Raw genomic sequence first — 18,997 nt, 5'->3', positions numbered from 1 at the left:
AAGAAAATGATCCGTGATGCACAAAATTAAAAAAATGTCCCCCTAATGCTGGCCAAGAAGCATCAAATGGCAATTGCCTATCACATGGATGCCATTTCTTTTTCAAGCCAAGAGTAGGACAGAGTGTGTAGTTCACTTGACACAGCCTTTCCTGACAATGTTCAGGAATATCTTCAGCTGCGGAATCCTAATTGTGGTACCACACTCGTTTCATCCAGTGTTTACATTGACGGCATTAAGTACTGCCCAGACATGGTGGTTTCAGTTGGATGTTGTTCAGGTTTGCCCAAGTTCATGTGGATTGAGAAAAAAGCAGAGGATGTACTTCCTGCGCCAGCTTAGGAAGCTCAACCTACCTAAGGAGCTGCTGATCCACATTTACACAGCCATCATCCAGTCTGTTCTCTGCACCTCATCACTTTCTGATTTGGATCTGCCACCAAAAAGGACAGGAGCAGACTACAATGGACAGTCAGGACTGCAGAAAAGATCATTGGTGCCAACCTGCCCTCCATTCAGGACTTATACATTTCCAGAGTCAGGAAACGGGCAGGAAACATCACTTCAGATCCTTCTCACCCCGGACACAACCTGTTCCAGCTTCTCCCCTCAGGTAGGCGCTACAGAGCAATGTACGCCAAAACCAACAGACACAGAAACTGTTTCTTCACACAAACATCAGTCTGATGAACTTCTGATTTCTGATTCACAGTGTCAGGAACAATTCCTGTGCAACAATCATTCTCTATTTCAGGGCTGTTCATAATGTTCATACTGTTCTTATTGTTATATTGTATATACAGTGTATACCAATCCACCTACCTCAAGTCACAACTCCTGCACCAAATACCTATACTATTTATTCCAGCATCCTTTGCACTTGTTATGTATACCCTGTCTTGTTTCACTGTTGCCCTTTTGTTTGCCATTTTTGTCACTTTTGCATTTCTTAGTTTTCACTTTAGTCCCTTATGTAACTCCATAGTCCCCTTGTTAGCGTTCGTGTTTTCTGTCATTGTTTTCACCTGCCCTCATTAGTTTGCCTTTTGCTTCTGTTAATCACCTTGTTATCTTGTTTGAGTTCTGTTAGTTCATTGGCCCCTTTTTCCCATGTTTATGTATTTATACCCTGTTTCTTTGTTCAGTCCTTGTCTATCGTTGTTTGATGTTAGCCTGGTGTGTGTGTGTGTGTGTGTGTGTGTGTGTGTGTGTGTGTGTGTGTGTGTGTGTGTGTGTGTGTGTGTGTGTGTGTGTGTGTGTGTGTGTGTGTGTGTGTGTGTGTGTGTGTGTGTGTGTGTGTGTGTGTGTGTGTGTGTGTGTGTGTGTGTGTGTGTGTGTGTGTGTGTGTGTGTGTGTGTGTGTGTGTGTGTGTGTGTGTGTGTGTGTGTGTGTGTGTGTGTATTTATTTATCACTTTGTGGGGACCAAATGTCCCCATAAGGATAGTAAAACCCGAAATTTTTGACCTTGTGGGGACATTTTGTCGGTCCCCATGAGGAAAACAGCTTATAAATCATACTAAATTATGTTTTTTGAAAATGTAAAAATGCAGAAAGTTTTCTGTGAGGGTTAGGTTTAGGGGTAGGTTTAGGGGATAGAATATAAAGTTTGTACAGTATAAAAACCATTATGTCTATGGAAAGTCCCCATAAAACATGGAAACACAACATGTGTGTGTGTGTCCTCTGTTTGTTTACATCGTGTTTAGTTAACAGTTTTTATGTTTGATTTCCCCATTGTGGGTTGTTCCTTTGTGTTTACCTGTTTGTTAATTAAATAAAGTTTAAAGGGGTCATGACATGAGAAACCAAATTTGCCTTGCTCTTTTGGTATATAAGAGGTCTTTGTATCATTAAAACGTCCTGCAAGTTTAATATTTTAAGACGTCCTCCCCATTCTAAACGAATCATTTATTTAATCAAGCTCAAAATACAGCTCGTTCTGGATTCATGGTTAGAAGTGGCGTGGCGGTTAGAAGTGGCGTACCAGCGTTTGCATATGACCGCCTCCAGCACAAGATAACTACGCTTTAAGCGCCAAGACAACTACGCTCATTTACAGTATCGCCGTGCGCCTCACAAGTGTTCAGTCGATGGACAGCGAGCTCCGACAGAGACTACTTGTGCACAGGAAAATTACGATGCCACACAGATGTGCTGTTCCTGGCTGTGGTCAAACAAAACCTCTGAATAAGCTGCCGAAAGATCCAGGCGTCAGGGAAAAATGGATTCAGTTTATTTTTTGCGGACGTCCCAGTCACGGCAGTGTTAACTTAAGCGTTTGTTCTGTACATTTTAAGGATGACTGTTTTGAGAACAAATCTCAATATGATGCTGGCTTTGCCAGAAAACTGTTAGCTCAAAGATAAGTCCGTGCCGACTATTCTGGGAACAAAGACGACGCTAAACTGTAAGTAATCTATTTTAAACTTTAAACTACTTTTTAAAGTGCAATTTCATTCATTATGAATAATCACAGTGTTTTTACTTAGTTTACTTGCATATTGTTCTGGCTGGGAGCGTCAATAATTGATACATAGGCACTGACGTTAGCCAATCATAACAGTGAGCGTTAACACTGAAGTCTTAAATGGAAAACGCCCCAAAACAGACTGTTTGAATCAGAGGATGAGAAACAGGGTGGGAAAAGGTCATAAATCACTAGATTTTAAAAGTTTTTCTTAAAAAAAAATATATTAATACTATAATTGCACCTAAGTGAACATAATAATACAATAAAAAAACCCATATCATGACCCCTTTAAACTGCGTTTGGATCCGCATCTCCTCGTCTGCCTCGTTACTCAAGCGTTACAGCACTATGCTTCATTGCACTGTGTACATGTATGTGTACCTGTATATCACATCCACCTCCGACATGTACATAATAATGATAATAATAACTTTACTCCTGCATCCTTTGCACTCTGAACACTGCACTATTTGTCAATATGTCTATATTGTTTTTGTTCATAGTGTGTATATTTTTGTTGTCTACACTGTAGCCTGTGTCTGATTTTATTTTATTATTGTGTTATTGTATTTTTGTATGCACATTGTGAGCAATGTACAATCCTGAGTCAAATTCCTCGTATGTGTACACATACCTGGCAATAAAGCTGATTCTGATTCTGATCGACACTGACCATGTTCCTCTGCAAACCACAGACTGCATGTTTGATCATTTGCTCTTTTATGAGTTGTGCAGTTTGCATTCACTGCAAGTTGTTCAGCCTTCTCTAATAAATGACTCCTTCCCTTTGGCAGCTTATAATATCCTTTTTTCTTTGTTTAGTAATTTTAGTTTGCCATGTCGATGACACTTCACGTTATTGTGCATGACAGTGACATGTCTGTGAAATCTTGGAGAAGTGGCCAGCACTTTTCATAGAAAGCCAGTTTTTTTTCCTCCTCCAAATCCCAGAGTTACTTTTTTTCTATGAATTGTGTATTTGAATGTGTTGTGGCAAAAAATAATCAACCAACCATTATCACTGCGTAAGAGACACTCTGACTCAAACAGTCTTTTAATATTATTTATTCTTGCAAGAAGGACCCGGTCATTACACAGGAGTTAATCTGTGCCTTGAGTGAGACACTGAAGGGGAGGGCTGACTTGTATTTTACACTCTTTTATCCCAAGGTTTCTCAACAAAAGCAGATCCTCCCCCTCTGCATCCCTCAGACACAGAGGCATTCCCCTGTAATGACTATTACTGATCAATGAGTATCAAAATTTCTACAACAATTCCCCGCTTTTTATCATTCAGATTACTCAATCACAATAATAAACAATAAGACAAATTTTAAGTCATATCATCACACTTACACTCTTCATCTCTGATTTTCGCATAAATGATCACTCTCTTAAACATTTGAGAAATAACATTTGGAAAGGCTTTTTTGTGTGTGTGTGTGGGGATAGTCCCCTTAAGTATTAGCAAGCAAGTAAAGACTTTATCTGAAGCCGGGCTAAATGAGTAAACGCCGTTACATATCTGACATAAAATCAGACCCTCAGTCACCTCAGTATAAACAAGAAATAGTGTACAGATTAAGTAAGAAAAACACGTCAATTTAACATTTTGGTTATGTCAGCAGGCTATAAAAATACAAAGAATAAAGTATAATAAAATCCCTAATTTCAAACCCTCTCCTTGTATGTCATCTCATAACACGGATGACAGCTGCTTATAACCCTCTTTACATATCAAAACATTCTCAGAAAGAAAAGACATACCTCATTTTAACACATTTCACAGTAGCTCTCGCTACTTGTATCATCATATTTGTTTTATCATCCTCTGGATATACTGTCATTTTTAAAATTTGAACCGACACCCCTGCTTTAACCAGTCTCTGTACTGAGCTGGAAACACACGTTATGATGCATGGTAAACATAACAATATCGACAGTCTTACCACCGCAATTGGTAACACAGTTTGAATCAGCCAATACCCCCATCCTCCCCAGAGATTCATAAACCAAGTAACCCATGTACTTTCAATATGTTCTGGCTCCTGTACGGCTTTTCTCATGTGTTTAATTACATTTGTGATGTTGTCACTGTAATTTGGAATATTGAAACAACAAGACATTCCCAACATTTTGCAAACTCCCCCTTTCTCTGCAGTTAACATATCAAGAACCAACCTGTTTTGAATGACTGCATCTATTAACTGTTTAATTTCATCATTTATCATTGTCAAAGCATTTTCTGTGCTATTAGCTATTGCTGATACTGTCCATGCTAGCCCATTTATCTTATTAATTGTTACCGTTGTACCCACCCCTAAGAACAATGACCACCCCACATTTGCTCCAGGCGTTGTCCACGGATCGCATAATGTGTACCCTGCATAGTGCTTTGGCAATACCCCAGGCAAGATTTCAACATTTCTTTTTTCCCTTCCCACCCCTGGTGCCCTGTTTGGCAAATACACAGATGTACCCACATTCATTAACGCTGGATAACAACACCCTGCCCATTTCTTTGGCATCCGATGAAATGCCCTGCTGCCACACACCCACATAGCTGCAGGTGAAGTTTCATGTGGCTTGCTGAATGGGCATGTGAAGTTGACTTCTTTGTCGTTGATGACGGCTGTACAATTGTCCGTTGTTCCGTCCTTCACGTTGATTCTGACCCTGCAGTCGAACCAACCTGTTTTAATCCGTCTCCCAATGTCCAGACAAATGCATACATCACCCTGTGTCGCCGTCACTCTTAGAGGTGGAATCGCCATATCAGTGTGGTTATACTGCTGTACATGGTCGCAGTTGTCCGCAGGTTGCCTCATTGGTGTCTTTCCTTTCTCCAGATCACTGACAGCTTTGAGCACATCAGTCATTTGCTGTGGAATCAGACACTTTATTTCTTCTGCTGTCGCTACAGTCAGTGGGACCGCTTTCCAAGCATGAGACATTTGCAGACAGAGCCAGCAGCTCGTCGATATCTCCAGTTCTTCCTTTTGCAACATCGCCAGAGCACAGGCCTTGTTCCCTTGACAACTCATCATGGCCTTCTGCACTTCAGGATTCGCTTGACCTTTCCTTATGTCTCCATTTCCCATCCAGGCCATCTCTTCCTCTATCTCTCGTTCAAGCTCAGGTGCCTCAAAAGGTCTTGTCGTCGTTGTTGGAGCTGCTTCAACTGTAATTATGTCAATCGTCTCATACCAGTCGGTTCCTTCTTTATCCAGTCCGCAGTAGTACCTGCCTTGATCAGAATTTCTTACTTGTCTCAGCTCTACTCGCATTCCATCCCTGTTGCTGCTGAGTCTGTGGTTCGTTTGCACTCTGAATCTTTTGTCGTTCCCCTTCCTGTAGTCATAGTAGTACGCTTTCACGTCGCCCAACTTGCATGGATCTTTGCAGACATAGAAAGGTGCATAATCTTCGCTGCGTCCCTCACAGTTCGGACAGTTCTTTTGGAACGGGTTGCAGTTGAAAGTCACATTCGTTCCTTCCTGAATCATGATGATTTCTCCTTCCAGGCCATGCGTTGGCTCCACGAACATATGCGCTTCTCTTGAACCGTTGGATGGTATCGTTTGGCGCAGTTGTCTCAGTCCAGTTGGTGTGGTTTCCTGTTGATAACACTCTCAAGCCCTCGGTAAGGTGCAGTATCATCATACAAATTGTCACTGCCATAATTGTCATTATGCCCATACTCTTACCCAGACCACACATTACCTGCACTCTGAATGGGTGCCACGGTCTCGGACGCTCCATTTCTTCCGTTTGCTAGATCAGTACTGCAGCTGTGTGACCAGAATGCAAGTGGAGGAGTTCAGTCTTTGACACACTCAGAGTCTTATCTGTTTTGCTGATTAACGGTACCCAGCCGAATGCTGTTTCCACAACTAGGGCTGCCTGCCTCTTCTTCTTGTATCTGGCTCCTCTTAAACACACACAGCTAGAATGCAGGGGTCTGTTGTTAATATTCTTGAATTATTTTCAGTTCGTACCTCTTCACAATGATTACTGCTTGTGACCACACGATGGGGTCCACTCTGCACACCGGCCATGTTATTCTCTGTGGTTGGCCTTGCTCTTCCACTGATAGTGGTACTTGGTGTTCAAACTTGATCTCGGCGTTTATTGATATTCACTCGGAACAATCTCTTCCTGTTGCTGATTATCCTGCGATGTGCGCGGAACTTTCCTGCAATGGTTGGCATGAACCCACGTAGCTCTCTCTGCGACCTTCACTGCCGTGTGAGTCGTTAGTAGCACTTGGAATGGTCCTAGCCACCTTTTCGCCTTCCAGCTCTTCCTCCTCAGGTCACGAATTACAACAGAATCGCCAGGCCTGATTTTATGCAGGAGGGTTCCAGCCACCTTCCCCTGAGCAGCTTTTACCTGAACACAAACGTTGGACAACAGAGAAGATATTTCTTTGCAATAATTCAACATGACATTCTCACACAGATCTGTTGATGGCAACCTCTGTCTACCCCCCAATCCCCATGAATGGGGGTCTACCAAAAAGTATTTCGAATGGACTCAAATTTGTTTTGACCCTTTTCCTCATTCTGGTGTACATCAACACAATTGGGAGCACTTTAACCCATGTGAGCCCAGTCTTCTCACAGCACTTGATCATTTTGCCAATTTGTTCTTGATCGTTTGATTCTCCCTCTCCACAGTGCCTCCACTTGCAGCGTGGTAACTGCAGTGTGTTCTCATGTCAATTCCCAAAAACTGACCCACCTGCTTTATTGCTTCATTGACAAAGTGTGTCCCATTGTCCGAGCTGATTTTCCTTGGAATTCCCCACCTCGGAACAATCTCAGTTAAAAGAGCCTTCGCCACTGCTGCCGAGTCTTGTTTCGAGGTTGGGAAGGCCTCAACCCATTTGGACCACATGTCAACCGCAAAAATGTTCAGCAAATATCGTGAAACCCTTTGTAAACCACAATTCTTTCATCTGTGCAACCATCCCTGCTTTTGATACATGGTCTAACCCTTTTATCAACTTTCCATAATGAGGAAAGAAATGTTTGGGTAAACAAGGCATGCCATCACAGCTCATCCACACATTTTCCTTAAGGCTACAACCAGCTGCCCTCCATTGGGTTTTCTCCTTGCCTGTGGAAAAAGTTTGCATGCTCTGTAAACAAGAAGAAGTGTTGAGGTTATTGTCAGATATCAAAGCACACAGTCTCTGTTGTCTCCATCGCTGCCGCGGCCTTTGCTGTCGCGTCGGCTCGTGCATTTCCTGTTGAGACTGAACTGTTATCGTTAGTATGCGATGCGCACTTGCAAATCGCGACCTTGTCTGGTAAAAGAACGGCCTCCAAAAGCTCAGACACAAGAGATGCATTTAATATTTTCGGCCATCTGACTTCAGAAATTTTCTGTGCTTTCATAAAGCACCAAAATCGTGTGTTACCCCAAAGGCATAACGCGAATCTGTGTAAATTGTCACACATTTGTCTGTCATAAGTTTACATGCCTCTGTTAAAGCAACCAGTTCAGCTGCCTGAGCTGAATAGTTTGATGGCAGCTTGCCAGATGTCACGACCTCAAATTCAGTGGTTATCGCATAACCAACCTTATTCTTTCCTGTTTGTGGATCTTTGGAAGCCGACCCATCCACAAAGAGGATGTTGTCACAATTGTCTAATGGCGTGTCTAATAGATCTGGGCATGGTGTGCACACTTGTTCAAGCGCTGACAGACAACAATGATGCTCCTCGCCATCCTCCTCTGTTGGGAGGAGTGTGGCAGGATTCAAAGTTGTGCATCTTTTAACAGTTATGTTTGGCATGTCCAATAAAATTGTGTGGTACCTCAGCCATCGGGCTGTAGATACTGTAAGTGTGACGTTCTTTGCTCTTGCAAAATCATGGAGACTGCATGTGGAACCATCAAAATTAAATCAGAATACCCCACAAATTCCCTGGATGCCAGTACTGCCAGTTCAGCAGCCGCCACAGCCCTCAAACAGTGTGGCAACCCTGCTGCTACTGTGTCAAGTTTGGTTGAGAAATATGCCACCGGTCGCAATCTGTCTCCATGAGTCTGCAAAAGAACAGAAGTCATAAACCCTTTTTTCTCATCAGTCATCTGAACAAATGGTTTGTTTACATCTGGCAAGCCCAAAGTGGGAGCCAGAGCCATTTGCAAATGCCTCCTCTGCTTCGCTTGTCCAAGCAAGCTTGTCACATGACCTCAGCCCTTTCCCTGTCATCAGGGCTCGCAAAGGCTGTTCAAGAATGGCATAATTAGGAATAAATGTACGACAGTAAGCACACATGCCTAAAAATGACAATAACTGTTTTTTCGTAATTGGTTTTGGCACATCTTTTATGGCCTGTACCCGTTTGTCACAGATGGATTTACTGTTTGGTCTGATGACATGTCCCAGAAACTTTATTTCCTGTTTCACAAACTGCAATTTCGAAAGACTGACTTTGTGTCCCTCCTGTTCTAAGTGCTTCAAGAGAGAAACAGAGTCTGTCACACATGTAGCTTCATCACATGCACAGATCAACAAATCATCCACATACTGCAACAAAGCCGTTCCAGCTGTCAGTGTTAAGGGTTCAAGGCTTCTTCGAAGCGCTTCATTATAGATAGTTCATTCATTATAATCCCACTAATGGGATTCAGTGTACCCCTGGCACAACCGTGTGAATGTATAACCCTTATTGTCAAAATCAAATGCAAACCAAAACTGACTCTTCTGGTCCACTGGCACGCTAAAGAAAGCATTAGCCAAATCTACCACAGTAAAATACATTGCATTTTGCGGAATTTGTGACAAAATTGTGTAAGGGTTTGGTACACGTGCCGCCCTAGCAATGACAGCTGAATTTACGGCCTGAAGATCTTTCACAAATCGCCACTCAGTTGGTGAATTCTTATCTCTTATTTTCTTCACAGGGAAGATTGGAGTGCGAACTGGAGAATCATGACATGGTATAATTATGCCTTCAACAATGATTCAAAAACTGGCATAATACCTTGCAATGCCTCCCGCTTTAGGTGGTATTGTGCTTGACAGGGTCTGTAATCAGATTTTGGGGTGATTACAACTGGTTCACAGCCTTTTACTAGCCCCACGTCATATTTGTGTTTAACCCATAACCTAGGAGGTACTTCTGTCAGAGCCCCCTTTCATGTTTCTCCACCACACTCTCCACAATAGCAGTTACAGTTCTCTGTACCTCGATCTCAAAATCACATTTTGATATAAATGCTCTTACACTTTTGCTGTGTTTCACTCCTATACTAATCTGTTGCTTTTATGCATTCTCTCACAAAGGGGCCCAAAGGGGCTGCTCTTTGGCCTTGATCACTGATTTGGGTGCCTCAGTGTTCCCTGCTATCAAAATAGAACTGCATTTGTTTTTCTGTCAGGCAAGCTGAGAGCACACACATACATTTTCTGCCCAGAAAATCTTATAAAATTTCACACTCTCATTTTCTGCCCAGTTAAACCACCCCTCAGATTATAGTTCACGTTCAATTACAACATGTGATGTGCAATGCAATTGGTCAGGCGTCATATTTTCTATGTTAAATGACATTGTTCGATCTTTTGCCAATTTCAAGATCATTTTTGCACAATCATCATTTTTCACACGCCATTCATATGCCCACTGCGGTTCAAATTTAGAACAACATATTTGTGGTTCTTCCTCAATGATAATACCAAAGGAAGTAAGGGTCAAATTTAATTCACACACTAAATCTCTGGCCATTAGAGGTACCGGACAAGCTGGTGAACACAAAAACGCATGTTTAAATGAATTTTTTCAGAAATCAAATGGCCCTAGGCCAAAGTGCTCTTTATGCACTGAACCTGTCAATTTTGGGAGACATGGCAAGTCACATAGTCGTATCGTAGTATGGCCAGCCCCAGAATCTACCAAAAAGTTTACTAATGTCCCATTATCTAACGTTTGATATCTCTGCATTTGTAAAAACCCAGAACTTTTGTACATTCTCAAACATTCATCCGAAACATTATCACATAAAACTTCATCAGTCACACTGAAAGATTTGCAAGCATTGTCTTCATTGCAGAGAGCAGTATGTAATCAGTGTATGTGTGTATGTTGTCTGTGTGTAAAAATATGTTCACTTCCCTGTCCTGTAGCCAGCAGCCGATCGCCCTGTGTCCGGCCCCCACCTTCGCTGCTCTCCTATCCTCCTCAGTCTGCCTTTTCCTTCTCCTGACAGTCTCACACAAGCCGCAATTCCACTTCCGCTGGTTTCCGTAGACTTTCTTCTTTCTGTCGGCCCACTTCTGCTGTGGTTTCGATGTGCTGACATTAGACGCCAGCTGAAGATGTCTCTCTCCCTTCGCCTTGACTTTGTTTTTCTTTGTCAGCAGCTGTTGCTCTGCGTGTACAGCGTGTGCCAGAGTGGAGGTCAATCGCCCTTCCATTCAATGTAACTTGCTTTCACTGCTTGTGCGATCTCAGGTCTCAGGAAAAAAAAAGTTCATTCAGGTCTCCTTCTCTGTCCGAATCGGGAATCTGGGCGGAGAGCAGTCGAGGTCAGGGTTCAGTTTCAGGGCTTTCAGCTCTGCCACGGGACAGTGATGCTTGTATGCCGGCGTCGCCAGCACAATCGTCGTTGCATGTGGGAAAACACAAACATACTTTTCAAAAGAATAAATAAATAAAATGTTCTGGTGGTGCTGACACACAAACAGATCTTTCACACATTTTATTTTACATTCCACATTTTCACCCCTTCATGCTAATTCTTTCTCTTCTATCTGCTTCCTTAAAGCAACAGCCCACTGTCTGTTCACATTCTTATACACATGTTGAACGCAGCCACAACTCTGTTTCATGCGCTGCCCTGTCCCACTGGTTCTCGCACCACTCTCAGCCTAGTCGTGCTCAATGTCCCCTCTCTGGGGAAATCATGGTATTTAATCAGTTTCTCTATGTCCTGCATACATTTCCTCCCATAGGTTTTTCTCATTTGACAGAAAACCGGTGTATCAAATTTAGCAAGCTTGCTCTGAGATTTCCCCATACAGGCTGTTTCCATTTCTCTGTGGGTTACTGTTCGATGCACGCGTCTTATCATCTGTCGGACGTCTCCAACAGATCTGATTTTTAACCCAAGATCAGCTAAGGGTGCACTCCCTAGTGCATTGTTAATTAAAATTTGATCAAAATCTTCGATTTCAGCTAATCTAATTAGACAATTTCTGCGAGGACTCAGTCTCCGTTAGAAAACCTCTTGACCTGTTCGTAGGTCTCAGTCTTTGTTCGAGAACCTCTTGCACTCTGACAATTTCGAGAACTCAGTCTCCATTAGAAAACCTCTTGACCTGTTCGTAGGTCTCAGTCTTTGTTCGAGAACCTCTTGCACTCTGACAATTTCGAGGACTCAGTCTCCGTTAGAAAACCTCTTGACCTGTTCGTAGGTCTCAGTCTTTGTTCGAGAACCTCTTGCACTCTGACAATTTCGAGAACTCAGTCTCCTTTAGAAAACCTCTTGACCTGTTCGTAGGTCTCAGTCTTTGTTCGAGAACCTCTTGCACTCTGACAGTTTCGAGAACTCAGTCTCCGTTAGAAAACCTCTTGACCTGTTCGTAGGTCTCAGTCTTTGTTCGAGAACCTCTTGCACTCTGACAATTTCGAGAACTCCGTCTCCGTTAGAAAACCTCTTGACCTGTTCGTAGGTCTCAGTCTTTGTTCGAGAACCTCTTGCACTCTGACCACACAAAAAAACAGTCTCAGCCAATATGGTTCACTCACTTTCATACCAAAAAAAATAAATTAGTCGTCCCTTACCAGAGATATTTGGGTTGCCATGGGTTCGTTTTCATTTGATTCCAGTGGAGTTTCTCCTGGCCCTGGTGCGATCGGCCCCTCTCTCTTAAAACTTACGAGGTAGAGCTGGAACTTCTCAGTCCAGGTGGCCAAACACCGTCCGCACTCAGGTCCAGAAGGCACTTCCAAGGAATCCCACTATTCTGACACCAAATTGTTGTGGCATAAAATTATCAACCAACCATTATCACTGCGTAAGAGACACTCTGACTCAAACAGTCTTTTAAAATTATTTATTCTTGCAAGAAGGACCCGGTCATTACACAGGAGTTAATCTGTGCCGTGAGTGGGACCCAGAGGGGAGGGCTGACTTGTATTTTATACTCTTTTATCCCAAGGTTTCTCAACAAAAGCAGATCCTCCCCCTCTGCATCCCTCAGACACAGAGGCATTCCCCTGTTTCTACATTTCTACAACAACTGTTAATAACCACTCCATATTTTTGATGGACAGAATTCAATCGCATATCTGGGGAAAATCTGAGTTCTATGCAGCGTTGGACACGCATTCTGCACGTTTGACTGAACATTTTCGGAGAAAAGGAGGAAATCAGGGAAGAAAACGATGAAATTATGCATTATGTTGACTCAAGGTATTCCTTTTTGATTATTGTCATCTTTAAATCATGATTTGGCTATGATTGTTACCCTCATGTCTACCTGTATGTAGTCATCTGATGTAACTTATGTTTGCACTGCAGTATTCAGGGTTTTCCAACCCTCCTGGGGGATGACCCAGAGGAATTTTTCAGGATGAGCTTCGTAAGTATTTGTATCGCTGTTTATACTTTTTTAAATTGTCAATTTGCTTTATTACATGATATTATAGATTAGGTTATGAAAAAGTTCTGGGTGTACTTTTACAGTCGATACTGTATTTGTCTCTTGTGAAAAAACTCTGATTTGTGACATTGGTGATTTAAATTCCTTAAATTGATGCAATAAAATATACTGTAAATTAAATTCTGTGTTCTTAAAGGGTTAGTTCACCCAAAAATTATAATTATCCCATAAGTTACTCACCCTCAAGCCATCCTAGGTGTATATGACTTTCTTCTTTCAGCCAAACACAAACACTGTCTCTTCCAAGCTTTATAATGGGAGTGAATGGTACCTTCGATTTTGAAGCCCCAAAAGCGCATCCATCCATCAAAAAAAATCATCCATACAGCTCCAGGGGGTTAATAAAGGCCTTCTAAGGCAAAGCGATGCATTTTTGTAAGAAAAATATCCATATTTATAACTTTATACACTATAATCACTGGCTTCCGGTCACGGCCGTCCACACATTCACTGGCTTCCTCTATCCGCTTTTGTGTTTGTCACTTATCACCGGAGCTTACGCTACGTCATACGCCGGAACTCAACTCTCTTGTGAATGTGCGGACGGCCGTTACCGGATGCCAGTGATAATAGTTTATATTATAATAATTTATTATTGGCTCATTTTGGCCTCCTCGCAGGAATTACTATGCGCACACAGAGACCAGGTGCTCGAGCACCTCGGCCGTTTAGGGTTTCAGGTCAACTGGGAAAAGAGCAAGCTCACCCTGGTCCAGAGCATCTCTTTTCTCAGTTTGGAGTTAGACTCAGTCTCAATGACAGCACGTCTCTCCAACGAGCGTGCTCAGTCAGTGCTGGAATGCCTCACTTATTTCGAACCAGGCACCGTGGTCCCTTTGAAACGTTTCCAACGGCTCCTGGGGCATATGGCATCCTCCGCGGCGGCCGCACCACTGGGGTTGATGCATATGAGACCACTTCAGCATTGGCTCCAGACTCGAGTCCCAAGATGAGCATGGCGCCACGGCACGCACGGCGTGGAAGTTACCCCCGCCTGCCACCAAACCTTCAAACCCTGGACAGACCTCTGCTTTCTACGGGCAGGAGTACCTTTGCAGCAGGTGTCCCGTCGCGTTCTGGTTACAACCGACGCCTCCAAATTGGGTTGGGGTGCCGTGTGCAACGGGCGCGCAGCCGCAGGCCGGTGGAACCGAGGCCCGCTGCGCTGGCACATCAACTGCCTAGAGCTGCTGGCCGTTTTTCTTGCCCTGAAGAAATTTCTTCCGTTGATTCGTGGCAAGCATGTCCTAGTCAGGACAGACAGCACCACGGTGGTGGCCTACATAAACCGCCAAGGCGAGTACGCTCCCTCCACATGTCACAGCTCGCCCGTCGTCTCCTCCTTTGGAGTCAGCAGCGACTGGAGTCACTGCACACCACTCACATCCCGGCAACCTCAATGTGATAGCGGACGGCTGTCAAGGCAAAACTTGCCCGGTGGAGAGTGGAGGCTCCACCCCAATCGGTCCAGCTGATTTGGGACAGGTTCGGCAAGGCCCAGGTAGACCTGTTTGCCTCCCAGGAAACCTCCCACTGTCCACTCTGGTATGCCCTCACAGAGGCTCCCCTTGGGACAGATGCTCTGGCGCACAGCTGGCCCATGGGGCTGAGCAAGTACGCTTTTCCCCAGTGAGCCTTCTTGCACAGGTGCTATGCAAGGTCAGGGAGGACAAGGAGCAAGTCACTCTGGTGGCCCCCTACTGGCCCAACCAGACGTGGTTTTCGGATCTCACGCTCCTCATGACAGCCCCTCCCTGGCAAATTCCCTGAGGAAGGACCTTCTTTCTCAGGGATGGGGCACACTCTGGCATCCGCATCCAGACCTCTGGAATCTCCACGTCTGGTCCCTGGACGGGACGCGGAGGATCTAGCCGACCTACCTTCGGCCGTCATAGACACTATTAACCAAGCCAGAGCCCCTTCGACCAGGCATCTTTACGCCCTGAAGTGGCGTCTGTTCAGCAGACTGGTGTTCTTCCCGAGCCGAAGACCGCAGAAGTGCGCAGTTAGGTCAGTGCTCGTGTTTCTTCAGGAGAGGCTGGAGAGGAGGCTGTCCCCTCCACCCTCAAGGTGTATGTTGCCGCTATCGCGGCCCACCACGACACGGTAGACGGCAAGTCTCTTGGTAAGCACGACTTAATCGTCAGGTTCCTAAAAGGTGCCCGGAGGATGACTCCCTCCCGGCCTAACCTGTTTCCCTCCTGGGATCTCTCGGTCATCCTTATGGGACTCCGGTGACCCCCCTTCGAGCCGCTTGACTCAGTTGGACTCAGGGCCCTCTCTCTCAAGACCGCCCTGCTGATCACGTTCGCTTCCATCAAGAGGGTTAGGGACCTGCATGCGTTCTCTGTTAGCGACGCTTGCCTGGAGTTCGGTCCGGCGGACACTTTCGTGATCCTAAGACCGCGACCGGGCTACGTGCCCAAGGTTCCTACCACACCCTTCAGGGATCAGGTGGTGAACCTGCAAGCGCTGCCCCGGGAGGAGGCAGACCCAGCCCTTTCACTGCTGTGTCCAGTACGTGCCTTACGTATTTATCTGGACCGCACACAGAGCACCAGACGCTCTGAGCAGCTCTTCGTCTGCTTTGGGGGACAGCAGAAAGGGAATGCTGTCTCCAAGCAGAGACTCGCCCACTGGGTTGTCGACACCATTTCCCTGGCTTATCACACCCAGGCCGTGCCCCCCCCTTTGCGGGTCCGAGCCCACTCCACTAGGAGTGTTGCGTCCTCGTGGGCACTGGCTAGGGGCACTGCCCTAGCAGACATTTGTAGAGCAGCGGGCTGGGCAACACCTAACACTTTTGCGAGATTCTACAATCTCCGAGTTGAGTCAGTATCGTCCGTGTTCTCTCAGGTACCGAGCCCGTGAGAACTTCGGTGGCACGTCCACGATCTGACCGGGTGAATCGCTTGCACCCAACACCCTTCCCCTAACCAGGGAAACAGTGCGCCTTCATTCCCAGGAGATCCCAGGTTTGGGACACTGGTTGACTCCTCCCTAGCCCTCGTGGGTCGCAGTTCTCGTGGAGGAACTCGCCGACCCAAACCACTGCTAGGTACCGCAGGCTACCCTGTACTGGTATAGGTGCCCCACAGGTAAGGCCTCCTGTTCGGACTCCCCCTGTGTGTAAAACCACGGTTCTGTCCCCTCACGAGTTGACTCCGTGTTTCCCTTAGGCAGTTACAGCTGCATCGGTTGCCGTGCTGTATGCTTCCCCCTCTGCGAGGCTGGATCTACCACCGCACTACTTTTCCGCATAAGACCTAAGTATAGGCCATGCGATGTATTTGCCACTCAAAATTTGCCTCCCCTCCGGGTAGGTGTGGCCTCCGCAGGGTCTTCTCCGCCCTAATAAGGGCTAAGACCCCCTTCCCTCAATGCGTGTAAGGGCCCGGCCGTGGTTGCTCTATGCGAGAAACATAGAGAGAAAAGAGGCCCAGCCAGGCTGACCCGTTCCCATGTTGGCGGCCATCACCTTGTTCCCCCCCTCCAGGGTAACGATAAGGAATCCTGATGGCTTAAGTGGGGCATTAGGGAAGGGTACGTGCAGCCTGATACAGTTGGTCCTTCTGCACGTAGGAATACCTGCTCGCTCCTGTATCAGCAGATCACGTACACGGCTCAGTGCATGGCTCTTTTTAAGTGGACCCCTAGTGTCGCTTCTCTGACACAACGTGGAGAGAGCGACAGAAGGGGAATGTCTAGGTTACGTATGTAACCTCCGTTCCCCGATGGAGGGAACGAGACGTTGTGTCTCCCCTGCCACGTCGCTGAGCCGAGCCCCTGTTGTGGCCGGACCATTTCCGGCTCCTCAGAAAAATCCTGAATGAACTCCCGTATTTGCGCCGCTTAAATACCCGTATGTCCGGGGGCGGGACATGCAAATACTGGTTGCCAACTCTCATTGGCCTTTTTTCATAGTTCAGAGGTGAATATCGGCGCTCAAGAGAGACCCCTAGTGTCGCTTCTCTGACACAACGTCTCGTTCCCTCCATCGGGGAATGGAGGTTACATACATAACCTAGACGTTTGTTATTGAAGACAAAGTGTGCAATTTGTAGTATTTTGAATAAGCCAAAGGTGTTACTGAGCGTATACTTTTTACTCAAATATAACACACTTAGGGTATATTACTTGTATGTTTTGAAGACACTTGCAATTAATTTGTAATGTACTTGTAACACAAATAAAGTACACTTTAAAATCACTAATCAAGCATGTAATTACCCTACACTGGCATATACTTAAAGTATACTAAGTATACTTGAAATTGTTCCAATTTAGTACACTAAATACACTTAAAGTTATACTTTACCACAATTTAATTACAACTAAAATATACTTAGTACAAAATTAGTTGTTCCAAAATAGCACATTTTAAGTTAACTAATCATTAGCATACTTGAAGCATACTTATAATTAGTCTGGCTTCAAGAATACTTAGCATATTTTTTTTCACCAGTGCAGCAGCAGCTCTTGTTGTGAGAACGTGTGGTGCCTTTTGCATTTACATTTACATTTATTCATTTGGCAGACGCTTTTATCCAAAGCGACTTACAAAAGAGGAAAACATAAGCGAATCATCATAAGGAGACAGTGGTACGAAAAGTGCCATACTACAAAGTTTCACTATCATCAGAATAGTATACAAAACAGATTTAAGTGCAACAAGAATTGTAAATAAATTGTAATTTTTTTTTAGTGACTGGTTAAGTGCTCTTGGAAAAGATGTGTTTTTAGCCGTTTTTGAAGATAGAGAGTGAGTCAGCTTCACAGATTGAGTTGGGAAGGTCATTCCACCAACGTGGTATGATGAAACTGAAAGTCCGGGAAAGTGTTTTGGTGCCTCTTTGTTTTGGTTTGACAAGGCGACGTTCCTTAGCTGACCGCAGGCTTCTGGTGGGAATGTAGCTCTGCATAAATGTTTTTAGGTATGCTGGAGCAGACCCAGTGACTGTTTTGTATGCCAGCATCAGGGCCTTGAATTTAGTATGTACATGAACCGGCAGCCAGTGGAGAGAGACAAAGAGTGGTGTAACATGCGCTCTCTTTTGTTCATTAAAGACCAGACGTGCTGCTGCATTCTGGATCATTTGCAGAGGTCTAATAGCACATGCAGGAAGGCCTGCAATGTGAGCGTTACAGTAGTCTAGTCGAGTTATGACAAGTGACTGAACGAGCAGTTGTGTGGCATGTACAGAGAGGAAAGGTCTTATCTTCCTGATATTGTAGAGTGTAAATCTACATGATCTTGCAGTCTCTGAGATGTGGTCTGTAAAATTTAGCTCATCATCAATGGTTACCCCTAGATTTCTGACCGTTTTGGAAGGCAAAACTGCAGTTGGACCCAGCTGCACGTGATGTTGTGTTCAACAGCAGGGTTGGCTGGAAAGACAAGGAGTTCGGTCTTGGCTGGGATGAGTTGCAGGTGGTGTTCCTTCATCCAGGCTGAGATGTCTGCCAGACATGTTCTGCCTTTTGAACTGAGGATCACAAATTACTGCTTGGCTGATTCTTTAGCTCTGTCTACTGGTGAACCAGACCTGCACAAAAAATAAAAAAAGGCAGCATAAATGTAATCCATGTGACTCCAGTGGTTAAATCCATGTATTTAGAAGTGATATGATAGACTCTAAAAATGCTGCTTTATTTTTTCTATCCATTTACAAATGTCAGCACTATCCTTGCTGATCTTGAGAGATGTCATAATATCCAAGAAAGCTTGGAAAATATTCCATTCTACACAGAGGTGTATGTCCCAGCCTAGGTGAAATTTAAAGGAACAACATAAAGGCCAGGTGTGACAGTTTTGGTGTCTTACTGTTCTAGCGGTGACCCCCAA

Source organism: Xyrauchen texanus, chromosome 26 (assembly GCF_025860055.1).
Source record: "Xyrauchen texanus isolate HMW12.3.18 chromosome 26, RBS_HiC_50CHRs, whole genome shotgun sequence".
NCBI classification, from domain to species: domain Eukaryota; kingdom Metazoa; phylum Chordata; class Actinopteri; order Cypriniformes; family Catostomidae; genus Xyrauchen; species Xyrauchen texanus.
This window is presented reverse-complemented; position numbering follows the sequence as displayed.